General features: G+C 42.3%; 1 long non-coding RNA gene across 1 annotated transcript; it reads right to left on the bottom strand.

Annotated features, from left to right (window-relative positions):
* Nucleotides 1-302: 302 nt before the first annotated feature.
* On the bottom strand, nucleotides 303-2,275 carry LOC308285498. Its single transcript, XR_013962067.1, has 3 exons — nucleotides 2,170-2,275; nucleotides 1,528-1,663; nucleotides 303-543 (listed from the first exon to the last, which is right to left on the bottom strand). It is a non-coding gene; the product is annotated as an uncharacterized lncRNA (long non-coding RNA).
* Between the last annotated feature and the right edge of the window lie 12,733 nt (nucleotides 2,276-15,008).

Raw genomic sequence — 15,008 nt, 5'->3', positions numbered from 1 at the left:
CCATGGCCATTATTTTCGGGGTATACAGGTCCAGTTTTGCCACGAACGTTCTCTCCAGATTGACAGTGGTGATCCTCCGGAACTCTTCATTGATCTGTAAAAAAACAAAACAAAAACACAACAAGAGTACAAACAATTAATAAACACTTAATAAATAGAAATGGCTTTCCATAGCACACATCTCAAACCATTCCATGAAAAACTATTTATGAATATACTATGTATATACGTCAAGAAAGGGATCATCAAAGAAATCTGACCAGTGCAGGAGGGAGGGAGGTTCCTCATCATAAACTAACTTCAGTATGTCTGTGTCCATGTCCTTGATCTCAGTTGTTGCGCTAAGAGAAAAATATGCCTCAATGCTTCCAAAAGAAGGATCCTTTAAATATAAAATCAACTTGCTATCCAGGCCAAAGGTCTTTCTTACAAGATATTCGACTTCAGGTACAGTCCCAGGGATTCCATCGGGTAGGTCAAGTTTTCGGATGTCATGGTTGGAGAGAATGACCCACAGTTTGGCTTGATCAGACATGTTGGAATCTGCAAAAGAAACATTGGAGAGTCTACATTGGAATATGTTATGGACATACATGTTCTCCTATTTGAAGTGTTCTCCATGGGTAAAGGGCAAGAGCACTTTTGTAGTGCCATGATTGAACTTCACTGGTGGGCAAGAAATCAAAAATAATTGTTCCATTGATAATACATTTCTCAAATATTCTCCTCATTGACTTATATTTTGTGCTTAAACAGTTCTCAAAGTCACTCTTTTAGCACATAATGCAAACAAATTTGATACAGACAATATACAGCTTCATCAAACCTGATACTGTTTTTTTTTTTTAAATAGTCAAGTATAGTGTTTTTCCTTTTCTTTTTTTTTGGAGGTTGGGGGTTTGGAATTAATTTGGAGAATGTACAGATAATCAATGCTCATATTCCCAGATTACCTGTTGCAACTGCAGTTTGTGGTAGCATTTTAAAATAGGCAATTTATGTATTTATTTTGTTCCAGTTACGAACCAACTTTTAGGGTTCTGCAACAATACATTTTCACTGGAAACACTCTCAACTGGTTCAAGATTAGGCGGCGGAAAAAGAACCAAACTGGTTCAACCCCGGTGTAAAAGTGGCCTATGGACAGTTCAGAAACCTGCCTACCAGTGACATCATCAGTGGGCAGGTTTGCTAATTTCAAACAAGATGTATTTCTTTTTTCAATGCAAAAACAATGGCTTCTTGTCATGGCAACTTTCCAAGAACAGAAAGCCTGCCGTTTCGATTAGCTTCTTGGATTCCCAAACGATGTTGTCACTGGTAAGGTGGGTTTCTGAACTGTTCACAGCCCTCCTCTGAGACACCGACCAAGTACAACAAAATGGAATCATATTATATTTAGCATCAGTTGAGTAAAATTGATATGTGAAGAGGTCCTTTAAGACTGCACACCAACAGATACCTAAACACACTACACAAAAGTTTGAACGTTTAAGCTTTCTGCCAGAATGACACTCTCTCACAAACACACACGTACCTGTGCGGTTGCCAGGTGGGCTGCACTCCTCACCACCAGCGATGCGGGGAGTTCTGGGGGCACGGTTCTGCTTCAACACCTTTATGGAAGAAGGTGTACTCACTGGGGCTAGGATTATCTGCACAGCTGGAGCCACACACACACACACACACACACACACACACACACACACACACACACACACACACAATGAACATTTTCAAACAATTGTCCAAACTATTACACTCAGTGTGAATGGCTGTTATACCAGCATTGTTTTTCAGTCTGTTGGCAGTCAGTTCTATAACTACAGTACTGAACAATAACTGAATAATGAACAATAGCTAATTTATGCCATTTGAAGTGAAAGAGATTACCTTTTTAACATTCCAACATTTACATAAGCAGTTTCTGTTAGCTAATGGGTGGCTATCTGTAGTTATGGTTGCTAATGTGTGGCTATTGTTCTGAGGTTTCAGCTATGATCACCTGAGACTCCAGAGTTTCAGCTTGTATAGTTACACTTGTATTCAAATATTATATTAGGCTATGGCCTACTATCATTGGAAATACCTGTGAAGGAAGAAAGGAAGAAGCCTACATTCTTTCCAATATGACTGCTATGCATAGAACATATTACTGTTAAAACATACCTCCATGATAGTTCTCACGTTCTCTCCTTTCTTCACATCACGCAATTGCACCCACAAAGATGACATGCTGCCTTGGAAGATGTCATCTTACTCACCAAGCTGGTCCTTGGCACAGGAACAAAAATCATGTCACTTCAAGTGCAATTTGGACAACTAGTGCCTTGAAAACGTGGCGGCCGTATGCTAACACGCTAGCTTAGTGCAGTTAGCCAAAGAGTTGTAAACTATATAGTGCAGTCTCCTGCTCGTACACTATATAGTGCAGTCTCATCGTCTCGATGAGCACCGTCTCGTCTCCTGTCCTTCTAAAAAGGCTTCTAAGCCTACACTCTATAGCCTACTACAAACTAGTGCCTTGAAAACATGACGGCCGTATGCTAACACGCTAGCTTAGTGCAGTTAGCCAACGAGTTAAACACTATATAGTGCAGTCTCCTGCTCATCGTCTCGTCTCCTGTCCTTCTAAAAAGGCTTCTAAGCCTACACTATATAGCCTACTACAAACTAGTGGAACTGTGATCTTACCACACGTGAATCAAAGAGTTCACTATATAGTGCAGTTAGCCAAAGAGTTCTACACTATCATAACATCCACACATTAATCCACTGTATTGCAACACACCATGACATCCGAGGCTATATCAACGTTTGCTTGTTGTGGGTAAATTCTCGTGACGAAAGAGCTAAGCAACAGACCACATCACCATGATAAACATATCAAGTTATCAACCATTTCTACCTCGACTTGTCATCTAAAGCATTGCCAAATGGGAAATGTTAACTTTAGCATGTTTAAACCACTCACCGTTTTTAGTTTTATCAACCATTTCTACCTCGACTTGTCATCTAAAGCATTGCTAAATGGGAAATGTTAACTTTAGCATGTTTAAACCACTCACCGTTTTTTCCTCTCCTCACTTCAGCCATTACTGAGTGTCCGGTGAAACGCCGAGGGACAAACGAACCGAGCAGAAACGAGGGAGGGCGAAAAGTGCCGAGGCACAAAGGAGGGACGGCTACTGGGCAGTGGTGCTCGATTACATATCTATGCTATCACGAGGGCACTAAAATACGCTACAATACGTGCAGACAGCCTGGCTCCGCCCGCCCATCCACCTTCTGACACATGTATTGCCCTCCCCAAACCAAACAAGGGGGGCTACTTGGAGCGACTAGCAAAGCCCACTACAGGAGGAGCACCCGATTCGACATACTGTTGAAATTCAGGGGCGGGCCTCTATATGCAATACATGGAGGCAGCCTAGAGGCAGCCTAACGCCGCCCGCGTGGCCTAATCAGGGGATATTTATCACTTTCCCATGCCCACGTGACTTCCAAAGTGACTTTCAAACCCTAGCTATTGAGTTTTGGCCTTTCAGCCAAAACTAAAAAGTGTCCATCCACTAGAATGAACACACATTTTCTCAATCAGCTAAACGAGGGAGCCAACACACAAACAGAGAAAAGCATCTCTCTGATCTCAGGTCATTTTGACATCTTTAAAGAAAAAAAAAAAAGAAAAAAAAGAATTAAATATTATAGCCTTTGATCTAAAGACGTCAAAGACGTCATTGGCACACAGGGCCCATTGAAAAAAGCAGTCATGAGACGTCATTGGCATTGAGTGAGTTAAAACCTCCACCCACATCCGCAACCTAGGAGTAATCTTTGACCCCACCCTGTCATTCCTCCCCCACGTAAATAACATAACCAAAACTGCATTCTTCCACCTTCGCAACACCGCCCGCCTCCGCCCCTCCCTGAATTTCTCTGCTGCCGAAATCCTCATTCACACCTTCATCTCATCCTTCATCTGGCCCCCCCTTACCTCTCCGACCTCCTCGAGCAATACGTCCCGACCCGTTCGCTCAGGGGTCACCAGCCTCTTCGCCTATAACATTTTCGCCTTGATGGATTAGGTCTTTTCACGTGGCTTTTTCGCCGTGGAGGAGAGTGTTTTCACCTAACCTGTGTGGCCGTTTCACCGCCGTTGAAGAGCCATTTCGCCTACGCTCAATTCTGCTGTCAGACTGTCCATGTTTGCCTCACCTGTCTGCTGTCGGTGACCATTACACTATCCTATGCACTCCATAGAAATCAAAGTAATACAGATTAGAGCTATTGGAATCAGGTGCCTCTCTCTCTCTCTCTCTCTCTCTCTCTCTCTCTCTCCCTCTCTCTCTCTGCGTCTTCTGTGTGAGGGATGCATTTATTTTAACAAGCGCATGTCATCTCTGGTCGAATCCCTGCACCAATTGACAAACAGACAGACATTATTTGGCACAGAGCAGAGGAGAGCGCACCAGATTGACCATAACCAGACACAGAAAGGTTCAAGGTTCAAGGTTCGTTTATTTAGTGTCCCCGAAGGGCAAATGGGTTACAGCGCCATAGACAACAGTACATCAAACAATACAATAAAAACAACCAAAAAACAGAACACATGTAGAGGACAGATACCTTAAAAATAAAAATAAAGTGCACATGACCATAAAGTGCATGCATTAAAGTGCCATGCAGAAAGTGCACATAGTACTGGAAAGTGCATCTCTTATAGAAGGCCTAAAGACAAATAAAGTGCACATACCTTATTAGGAATAGGTTATCTCCTGGACCTACCCATAACAGCGTTCAATGTGCAGATAGACACAGGGACAAATGAATATTTGTGCCTGTTAGTCGTGGCACCAGCAGCTCGCAAGCGAAGGCCAGATGGGAGGAGATCATATTCTTTACATAGTGTGTGAGCAGCATCAGAACGGATGGACAGAGCTTTGCTGAGCACCTGTCTATTAAAAATCTGTCCTAAGCTGTTCATCTGAGTGCCAGATACTTTAGAGGCAACTTTTACAATCCTCCCAAGGGAATTCTTCTCTCTGACACAAAGATTACCGTACCAACAAATAATCGAAAAAGAAATGACAGGCTCGATATAGGCACTGTAAAACAGTTTCATCAGAGTCTTGTCGACATTGAACTTAGCTAGTTTCCTCAAGCAGTATAGGCGTTGCTGACCTTTTTTATACATCATATCAGCGTTAAGGTCAAATTTCAACTTGTGGTCAATAATTGTGCCTAGATATTTATAGCTGGTTACAATATCTACTGCTTGTCCATTGACAACACTCTTCTGTGGAGATGGTGGGGAACATCTAAAATCAATGCATATCTCTTTTGTTTTAGAGACATTAAGTTGCAAGAAGGCGTTGTCACACCAAGACAGGAAATCATCGAGGACTTGCCCGTGACTATTCTCATCCTTGTTGAGCAGGCTGACGATGACCGAGTCATCAGCGTACTTAATGATGGATCTGTTTTGAAAACGGCTGACACAATCGTTGGTGTAAAGAATATATAAAAAGGCAGATAAAACACACCCCTGGGGCGAGCCCGTAGAAGATGACAGGAAATTAGACAGTGTCCCATTAACCCGTACACATTGAGATCTGTTTGTTAGAAAATCAAGAATCCAGCCCACCAGACAAGGATCAACACCAAAAGAACCAGACAGTTTCTCAACCAAAACATGGGGCTGTATGGTATTAAATGCAGATGAAAAATCAATAACCTTGCATGGGTTTTACTACCTTCGAGATGCTTATGCACACGGTTAAGTAAAGTGGCAGTAGCGTCTTGAACGCCCCTTCCAGCCCTGTACGCAGACTGGAGTGGGTCAAGTAGATGCTCAGTTTTTGCAACAAGCTCAGACTTAACTAGTTTTTCAAATTGCTTCATGATCAGAGAAGTTAAAGCGACAGGTCTGAAATCATTAAGCGATTTGGGGTTACTGCTCTTGGCAACCGGCACTATAGTGGACTGCTTTCAGAGAGCCGGCACCTTCTGCTGGAAGATAGAAAGATTAAATATATAATAGAAAATAGGGCCTAGCTGCTCAGCGCAGGTCTTAATCAGACGTCCACCAATATTATCAGGGCCGGGACTTTTCCCAGGCTTGCAGCCTTTAAAGGCCTTGATAACACTCTGTTCATCGAAGAGAGGTTTTAATGGGGGGGCTGACAGGAGACTGTTTCTCATCTCATTGTGTTTATCACTGAAGTCATGGACATCAAATCTATTATAAAAAACATTCAGGCTCTGAGCCAGCTGTTGATCAGAGGTGAAGTTGGGCAGCTCAACCTTTTTTCTCTCTCCCCCTTTAACCCCCGTAATTGCTTTCATGCCCGCCCAGGCAGAGCCCAGGTTGTTTGATTTCAGTTGGCCCTCAATCTTGTCCTTATACTTCATTTTACCAGCCCTGATTTCTCTCTTAATTTCTTTTTTCAGATTGTTCAATTCTATTAAGTTCCCCTCCTTAAAGGCTTTGTTCTTCCTGCGAAGAAGTGATTTAAGGGACTTAGGTACCCACGGCTTAGAGTTGGGATAAACTTTGACACATTTATTGGGGATGACAATTTCTTCACAATAAGAAACCCAACAAGTGACAACATCAGTCAATTCATCAATGTCAGCAGATGATTCCACGAACATGCCCCAGTCAGTAGAGTCAAGGAGACCCTGTAGGGTCTGACATGTATCATCATCATTCCAGTTTTTATATCGGATGCACTGCACTTTCCCCCGTTGTAGTTCAGTGCGGTAGACAGGGATGAGATGCACGCAGTTGTGGTCAGATGCACGCAGGGCTGGGAGGGGTAGTGATTTGTATGCGTTTTTAACATTACTGTAGCACATATCTAGGATCTTACTGCCCCTAGTATGGCATGTCACATGCTGATGGTTTAAAGTTTATGCTTGCGGGGTTGCGCGCCTCCCTCCAGAACAATTTTGCTGCATATCCTATCTATATTTTACAAACCTTCTTCACCATAAAGCATAGCAGCAGTAGGCCTATGATAATATTCAAAATCAAATGCTATGATGTACTGTATATCGGGACATCATGACGCATGACCTATTTGCGCAGTGCACGTATCAATTAATTAATTATTATTTGGGCGCACCTGATTCCAAAGCTCTAATCTGTATACGCTACCTGTCAAATGGTGACCATTACACACGGCTATGCACTCCATAGTAATCACATCAATACAGGAATCAGGTGCGTCCAAATAATTAATTAATTGATACATAACCTACCATATGGGAATCATATGCATTTCATACGGAAGAATGTGAAGCATTTGCATGGCTCTTATCTCACAGTTATGCCTATGCAAGTGCAATGCATATTTTAACTGGGGACCCCCCCCCCCACCCTGACAAGCACTAAGAGTTGAGGCATAAATTTTGTATAACATGGTTCTAGGCCTATTGTGAAAATAGCAGATCTACATGCTCACAACACCTTGCAATGTGAGCATGTAGATCGGCTATTTAATTAATTAGCCATATGGGAAATATGCAGTGTGAAGCGCATGGTTGCATGGTTATATGCCCATATTTTGGGGTGAGCATGTAGATCAGCTATTTTCACAATTTCTGCCTCTAATATTTGTCAATTGGTGCGGGGATTCGACCAGAGACATGCGCTTGTTAAAATAAATGCATCCCTCACTCAGAAGACGCAGAGAGAGAGAGAGAGAGGGGGAGAGAGAGGGGGGGAGAGAGAGAGAGAGAGAGAGAGAGACACCTGATTCCAATAGCTCTAATCTGTATTACTTTGATTTCTATGGAGTGCATAGGATAGTGTAATGGTCACCGACAGCAGACAGGTGAGGCAAACATGGACAGTCTGACAGCAGAATTGAGCGTAGGCGAAATGGCTCTTCAACGGCGGTGAAATGGCCACACAGGTTAGGTGAAAACACTCTCCTCCACGGCGAAAAAGCCACGCGAAAAGACCTAATCCATCAAGGCGAAAATGTTATAGGCGATTATGCCTGACACCCGCTCAGGTCCAGTGAGGCTGGCCTCCTCGTGGTCCCCAAGCGCCGAACCTGGGTTGACAGGGCCTTCTCTGTAGCTGCCCCCACCCTCTGGAACAAACTCCCTAAACGTATCAGAGACGCCCCCTCCATCCCCGCCTTCAAAACCGCCCTGAAAACCTACCTATTTACCATCGCCTTTCCCAGCTGACCTTGTACCTACTCTTGTTTTTATTGTTTTATTGTTTCTAGCTCTTATTGTATCTTTTTATCAATTTTTTTTTCCTAATAAAGTTGTCGTTTTTACCTGCCACACACGCACGCACGCGCACACACACACACACACACTCAGTGTTGTAAAGCGACTTTGAGTACTCAGAAAAGCGCTATATAAATCCCAGTTATTATTATTATTAACATCAAATCAGTTTTCAACAAGATATTAGAATGGTTGCCCATGTTTGGCGGGAAATGTCAGACAACAGATTACTGTATAGAGTACGGTATTTGTTTTATTACATAATGTTTTTTGTAAGCTTCTACTCCGCTACATCCGTGTACTTTTAAATCGACTACATTTCTGGTGGGATGGTACCCTCCTCTGGTTGCAGTTGCACTAAACCTAACAACAATGTATTATGATGAATTAACCACTTAAGCTCTATTTTGAATAGTGAAACTATCAGATCTCCAAGCTCACAATGTGTTGCAGTACAACAATTTGTCGCAGTGCGAAGTGTTATGAGCTTGTAGAATGTTTTTAAATAGCAACCCCATAGGGCATGGTGGTGGTGGCCAGTTTGTGGTTCCATTTTTCCCATCGAAATTTCCAATGATATTTAAATTAATTAATTAAAACTGGAACCAAAGCCATCCAGGATCCTGATGATTCATGACCATACCCCCCCCCCCCCCCGACCTGTTTACTGTAGGCCTACACATTATTTTATTAATTTCCTTCTGATTTCTGACTGTTATGATGCTTTGCATAGTACTTTGTATATTTTGTCATTTGATGTCTCTCCGAATTGAGTAGCTACAAAAGGTCGCCAATGTAAACAAGCCTTATTGGGTATAAATCCTATTAGCACCTTGTATCTGAACTGTAACGTTTTGTGCTTTTCCAATGTGAACTGCTAATAAAGTATTCAATCAATCAATCGATCGATTGATTTTTTTAACAAGACATAATGTCATTTCAATACACTACCCCTCAATATACTTTAAAACCATATGTGTATCAAACTACGAGGATGAGAATTCTAACTGCTGCATGATATACATCATTCTGTCTTTACTCAATAGCTTTGAAATTGTGATTTAAAATGTAGAAACCAATTTTGTTGATATGAGCAGTTTGAGTCACTGAGATATCTACCATCTATTAAACACATTTAAAACCAGCTCTCACTGTACGAAAGTGATATACAGACATTTCAACACTTCATCACCAATACACAATAGTAAAACCCAAATTGTCTATTCACTAATGTCTAATCTGCAAATTTTGGAAAAATTTTGAAAATGCAAATCTCTCAATATACTTTATTAGTCAGAAATGTACAACAGAACATGTACAAGTGCTACAGTCAGACATTAAGGCTAAAAGGATAACACAAAAAAGTCATGGGACTTGTTTCCATTGTGGTTCTATTACAGAGATATTGGATACCTCCAGTCTTTGGGATCTATCATTGGTAATTAACAACTGAAAAGACATTTGCAGATCAATCATCCACTCCATCTAGGCTCTGTCTGAATGTATGGACTATGATTCATGAATGAGCAGGTATGCGTAGAGTACAGATTTGTTTACGTTAGCCATAGAGTCTTGCTCAGCGCTGATCAACGTTGAGATAAGCGATTGCTGCTAAATATGGTTATATGTTGGTATGTATTTCACATCCTGTAATAGTTACTTCAAAGCCAGGGGGTCCCCATCTAAATGTGTTAATACAGTATCACAATCATTTGAAGCCCTTTATCCATATTGTATACGTAGCTATTCAAAAATAGCAGATATACAGGCTCACAGCGTGTCACTTTGTGCCTCGATGCAAGCTTGTAAATCTGATAATTTTTGAATATTAATATTTAAATAAATCTTGAAAGTGTTTGAAATGTTTTTGAATAATTCAGCATTTGTTTGTTTCTAAACTTTCAGATGAGGGTCCACGGCCAAATACATATAATAATATTTGGGGCCCATCATAACAACTATTATCTACCCCTTGTTACTCTACACTGAATTGCTGATTAGTGTGGTGGCAACACATATAGTACTTGTCCGAATTTATTATTCAAGTTTTTGCGCCACACACTCGCGTCATATGGGAAAAAACGACCGGCTTCATCGGGAATCGTGTGGAATAATATATTTCTGTAGAGAACAGTTGTATAGTTTAATTGATATTTGTTGATTCATTTTCCCCCATTGACTTTCCATATCCATGAAGCTATATCCATATATGGAGTTTGTGATGTCAGATGTAGAGGTATTGGCCAGTTGCATATATGGAAATCTAAGTGATGATCCAGTCGTCTCCATGTATGGATATCCAGGGTTTGATGAGGTCAGTGTCATGATCATGGAGAGTCCATACAGTATGGAGAGAGAGACACAATTCAAATTTTAACTTTTCCCAAATATGGAGATGACTGACATCATAGATGTCTGACATCATAGACCACATGATGAGACTGACACAGTATGTCCATATATGGGCATTCCAAGCTACAGGCTTAATATTGATGACATCAGGGATCTCCATATAGGCCTATGGGCATAACAGTGACAAGGACAGAATGGTTTAGCACACACGCTCAAATAGGGACAAAGATAGAGATATTTATTTGCAAGTGTGACTCGTGTCACAGCAACCACACTTGCATTTTCCAGTTGCATCTTTTCTAGTTGAATCATTGCTTCGGGCATAAACCTTGTATCGCTATACTATAGGCTACTTAAACTTTTTATGTGTTTTTTGTGGGGTTTCTTTTTCCATAAAATGAATGCCCTACTTTGTCATACACAAGTGTCACACAGAAGTATAGCGGAAACATCCGATCTACAAGTTCACAACTCCGAATCAGCCAATCACAGAGCGATTTGGGTACGACGAGTGACGTCATGATTGGTTTCGATGATGCGTCAGAATGGGTAGTATTAAAGCATGGACAGATTGGACATACACACACACACACATACACACACACTCACGAAGTCATACCTGGCCTAAAATGACCGCCGAAGACGAGGGAGTGAATCCGAAGACTGTCCCTGCAGAACCTGTTCCACTTGTCTTTCCCCAACCTCCCCTTCGAACATGGAGTAGTAAAGATAACCCTTTGCCAAAGATCACGGAGGAGACGTTTGGAGACAGGTTCATCAGGAGAACCAGGGAGAACCCCTTGGTCCCCGTTGGCTGCTTGGGAACAGCAGGAGCTCTGCTGTACGGCCTCAGAGCCTTCCATCAGGGCAACGTGAGGCGCTCCCAGGCCATGATGAGGCTGCGTGTTCTGGCTCAGGGCTTCACCGTGGGCGCCTTCATTCTGGGCATCTTCGTGAACGCCGTGAAAGCCAAGAAATGAAGGGCAAAGCTTGGCTAAGCGGTTTTTCAACCTTTGGTCAAGGGTCCAAGTGTACCCTTACGGGTCTGTAACTCTTGGGAGTGTACATTGGGTCGTCTCTTGGGACCCCAATCTACACTCACATCCTTGTGTTAATTTACTGTAACTCTGAGAGTGTTTAAATGGAACCACATTTAGTACCATTATGTTCAGAGTTACAGACCTGTAAGGGTCAATTTGGTTCCATTTGTACACTCAGGGCCTTATTTTTGCCAAGCTAAACTTTTTTGCCTTTTATTACTGTTCAGAAAAACATTTTAAGTAATTCAATTAGCCGATCTACATTGACACGTTGTGAGCTTGTAGGTCAGCTATTTGAAAAAAAAAAAAGAAAAAGGCCAAGAAGTTTAGAGGGTTTAGGCAAACTTTAGGGGTTTAGCATGGACAAAAATAGGGCCCTCAGGGTTAAAGACCTGTAAGGATTAATTTGGACCCCTGGTGGTCCCCAGACCTGATGTTGTGAACCAGCGGTTTAGCTCCTATCAATTCCAGATCTTATCAGGCCACAATTGTTGGAATGTAGTGTGGAGGTGATTTATTGTCTTTGTTAGAATTAGGAAGATACAGTGGATTTAAAATTCAGCAAACAATTCTCCTTTCCTCTTGAAAACACTTGAATTATACTTGTGATACTTGGCTGGATCTGTGAAATTAAGACTTTCCCACACTGAGCACGGAAGCAACAAGGGGATGTGACTCGGGTTCATGCTGTATAACATTGACATGAGATGCAAGATTAATCTTTCTGATATGGGAGATGACTTACCACAAAGAGCCCAGGGTTCCACTCGTCCCTGCACCTGTTTACTGTATGTGGCATCATGCACTCTTTTCAGACTTTTGACACATTTGCTTTTCGCTTTGTGGGTGACAATAATCATCGTCAACTATTGCTAAACAACACAGAGCCATAATCATGTTGCACTGTCTTGGCTCTTTGTAACGTCTGATGTAAAAGCAAAACTAACTGTAACACGTGGTGTAAATATTGCTGTAACACGTGGTGTAAATATTGGATACACAGTATGTTTGTGTTCTCTTCTGGACTGTTTGACACAAAGGAGGGTTGGGAACCACTGGGCTGCTGGATGAGCAACTCAGGTGAACACTGACATCTGCTGGAAACAACAGTGCATGGCAGAGGAGAATGCACTTATCTGATAGCAGCTGGGTATGACTCCCTTCTGGCCATGTAGCCTACTGTATATTCTCCTGACCTTGAATGGCATCTTTGTCACTGCCCGGAGTCATCAATATGTCAGATAGATGTGTCCATGGCATATATTTTATTTATTTTTTACAGACCATTATAATGTTCTTATTTTGAACCCTAACCCTTTAACTCTTTGAGTGCCACCCCGTTCACCACTAGAGGGCGCCCAGTGGCCATAGAAAATCCCATAGAGATATGCTGGTATATGCAGAAGCCCTGCAGCCATGACTTGCCTGAACACTTTCCTTTGTGCATGTACAGGAAGAGGATGAAGTAAGCTTGAAGTTAGCTATTGGTTACCAAGCATTTTAGAAGCCTTATTTTCGTCAACTTAGCCATGATTAAACCTTGCACACCTCATGCATGGGAAAAAAACAGAGAAGAATGAGCTCTAAAAAATCCAATGCAATCCTGGATTGCATTGAAGTGGATTTGTGCAGTTTGTTCACAGCTTTCAAACAAAAAAATCCGATTGGAAATCCGTTCAGGCATTCTTGAGATAATCGCCATTATGTTTTACATGTTATGTAAACAAACATGGCTGCCCTGTATGTTAGATGGGGTTGTATGGGGGTGGAACATGCAAATTCGCGATTGAAATCATGTTCACTAGATTTGATGGGGTCCAAAAAAATGTTTAAAAAAAAAAAAAAATCATTTTTTTTTTTTTTTTTTTTTATATCCCGAACATGTTCGGGATAGGCACTCTGGTATGCGATAATATATCCCGAACATATTCGGGATAGGCACTCAATGAGTTAAGATCAAAATCTCGCTCTTTCACCAACCAAGGAGCGACGGGAGGGTTAGCGACTAACCCCACGGAGGTTAGGGTAAGGGTTTGGGTTGGGTGTCGAAAAGATGACACGTAGTAACAGAGAAGCGCTCCCACCACCATCATCATCAAAATGTGAATGTGAATGTGAATTCAGAGACATACAGAAAAAATATAATCTATAATAGATATTATACAATTTCAGACCATTGGTTCTCAAACTTTTTAGCTCGTGACCCGATTTGATGTTATCCCGGGACCCAGCGGATGTGAGCTTGTAGATCTGCTTTCATTCGTAAAATGTGTTGTTTGGGAGACACTGTACTAGACAAGTACAACATGGGATCACATTACATTGTGTGACCAGAAGACATGCCAGTCATAATAGATAAAGGGAAGGTCAGGGAACGATACAGTATAGCCTATGAATACAATCTACAATAAAACATGATGTTCTGCTCTGTAGATGAGATGTATTTACACAGCTACTGTACATGATGTATATCCTTAGACATGCAGATAAAACACTGACCATGACTCACAAACACATCAGTACTGTATGCTCACACAGAGGAGAGTCAATCTGTACAGAATACCAGTAAGACTCCCTAATCGGGAGATAAGCGACCGTAAATAGGGCAAAAATGTGTTTTTCCAAAATCTTCCTGATCCATGTTGATGGGATGAGTGTAGACATACTGTGTAGCGATTTGCGTGATTTTAGGGCAAAAACTGTAGGAGCAGTGTCCAAAAATGTGTTTTAAAAATCGGCCTAAGGTGGCGCTAGAAAAGGGCCATGTGAGAAATGAGGGGTGGGGTCTCCGCGTTGCCTTGGCGGACGAATAGGTACCGGCCCCGGCTCTCCCAGACGCTCCTAGCCCGAGTTACGGCATTTTATGTGAGCTGCAGTGGAGGGGGTCCTCCACTGGGGGCGCCACCACTTTTGCATCCGTTCTGGAGCACCAGGAGTGGGTGGTCCCCAGGAATTCCCCGTGAGCAGCCCCGTTGGGGTGGTCATTTGGTCATTTTTTACACCTGGGGGTCCCCCAGGGACCTGGGGGCCCTGGAGCTCCGGGGGTCCTTGGAGGTTGTAGTTTGCCAGGTAAGGAGTGTGTGTGCAAAATGTGGCATGGATGGGGGCAACGGTTGTAGAGATATGAGCAGGGCAAAAGTGTGACGTGTGTCGTGTGACTCACGGAGGGACATTTTTTTACACCTGGGGGTCCCCCAGGGACCTGGGGGTCCCTGGAGCTCCGGGGGTCCTTGTAGGTTGAAGTTTGGCAGGTAAGGAGTGTGTGTGCAAAATTTGGCATGGATGGGGGCAACGGTTGTGGAGATATGAGCAGGGCAAAAGTGTGACGTGTGACTGAAAAAAATTATGATGTTATGCTATGAA

Source organism: Nannobrachium achirus (genome assembly GCF_963921795.1).
Source record: "Nannobrachium achirus genome assembly, chromosome: 1".
In the NCBI taxonomy this organism is placed as follows: Eukaryota; Metazoa; Chordata; class Actinopteri; order Myctophiformes; family Myctophidae; genus Nannobrachium; species Nannobrachium achirus.
This window is presented reverse-complemented; position numbering and strand designations above follow the sequence as displayed.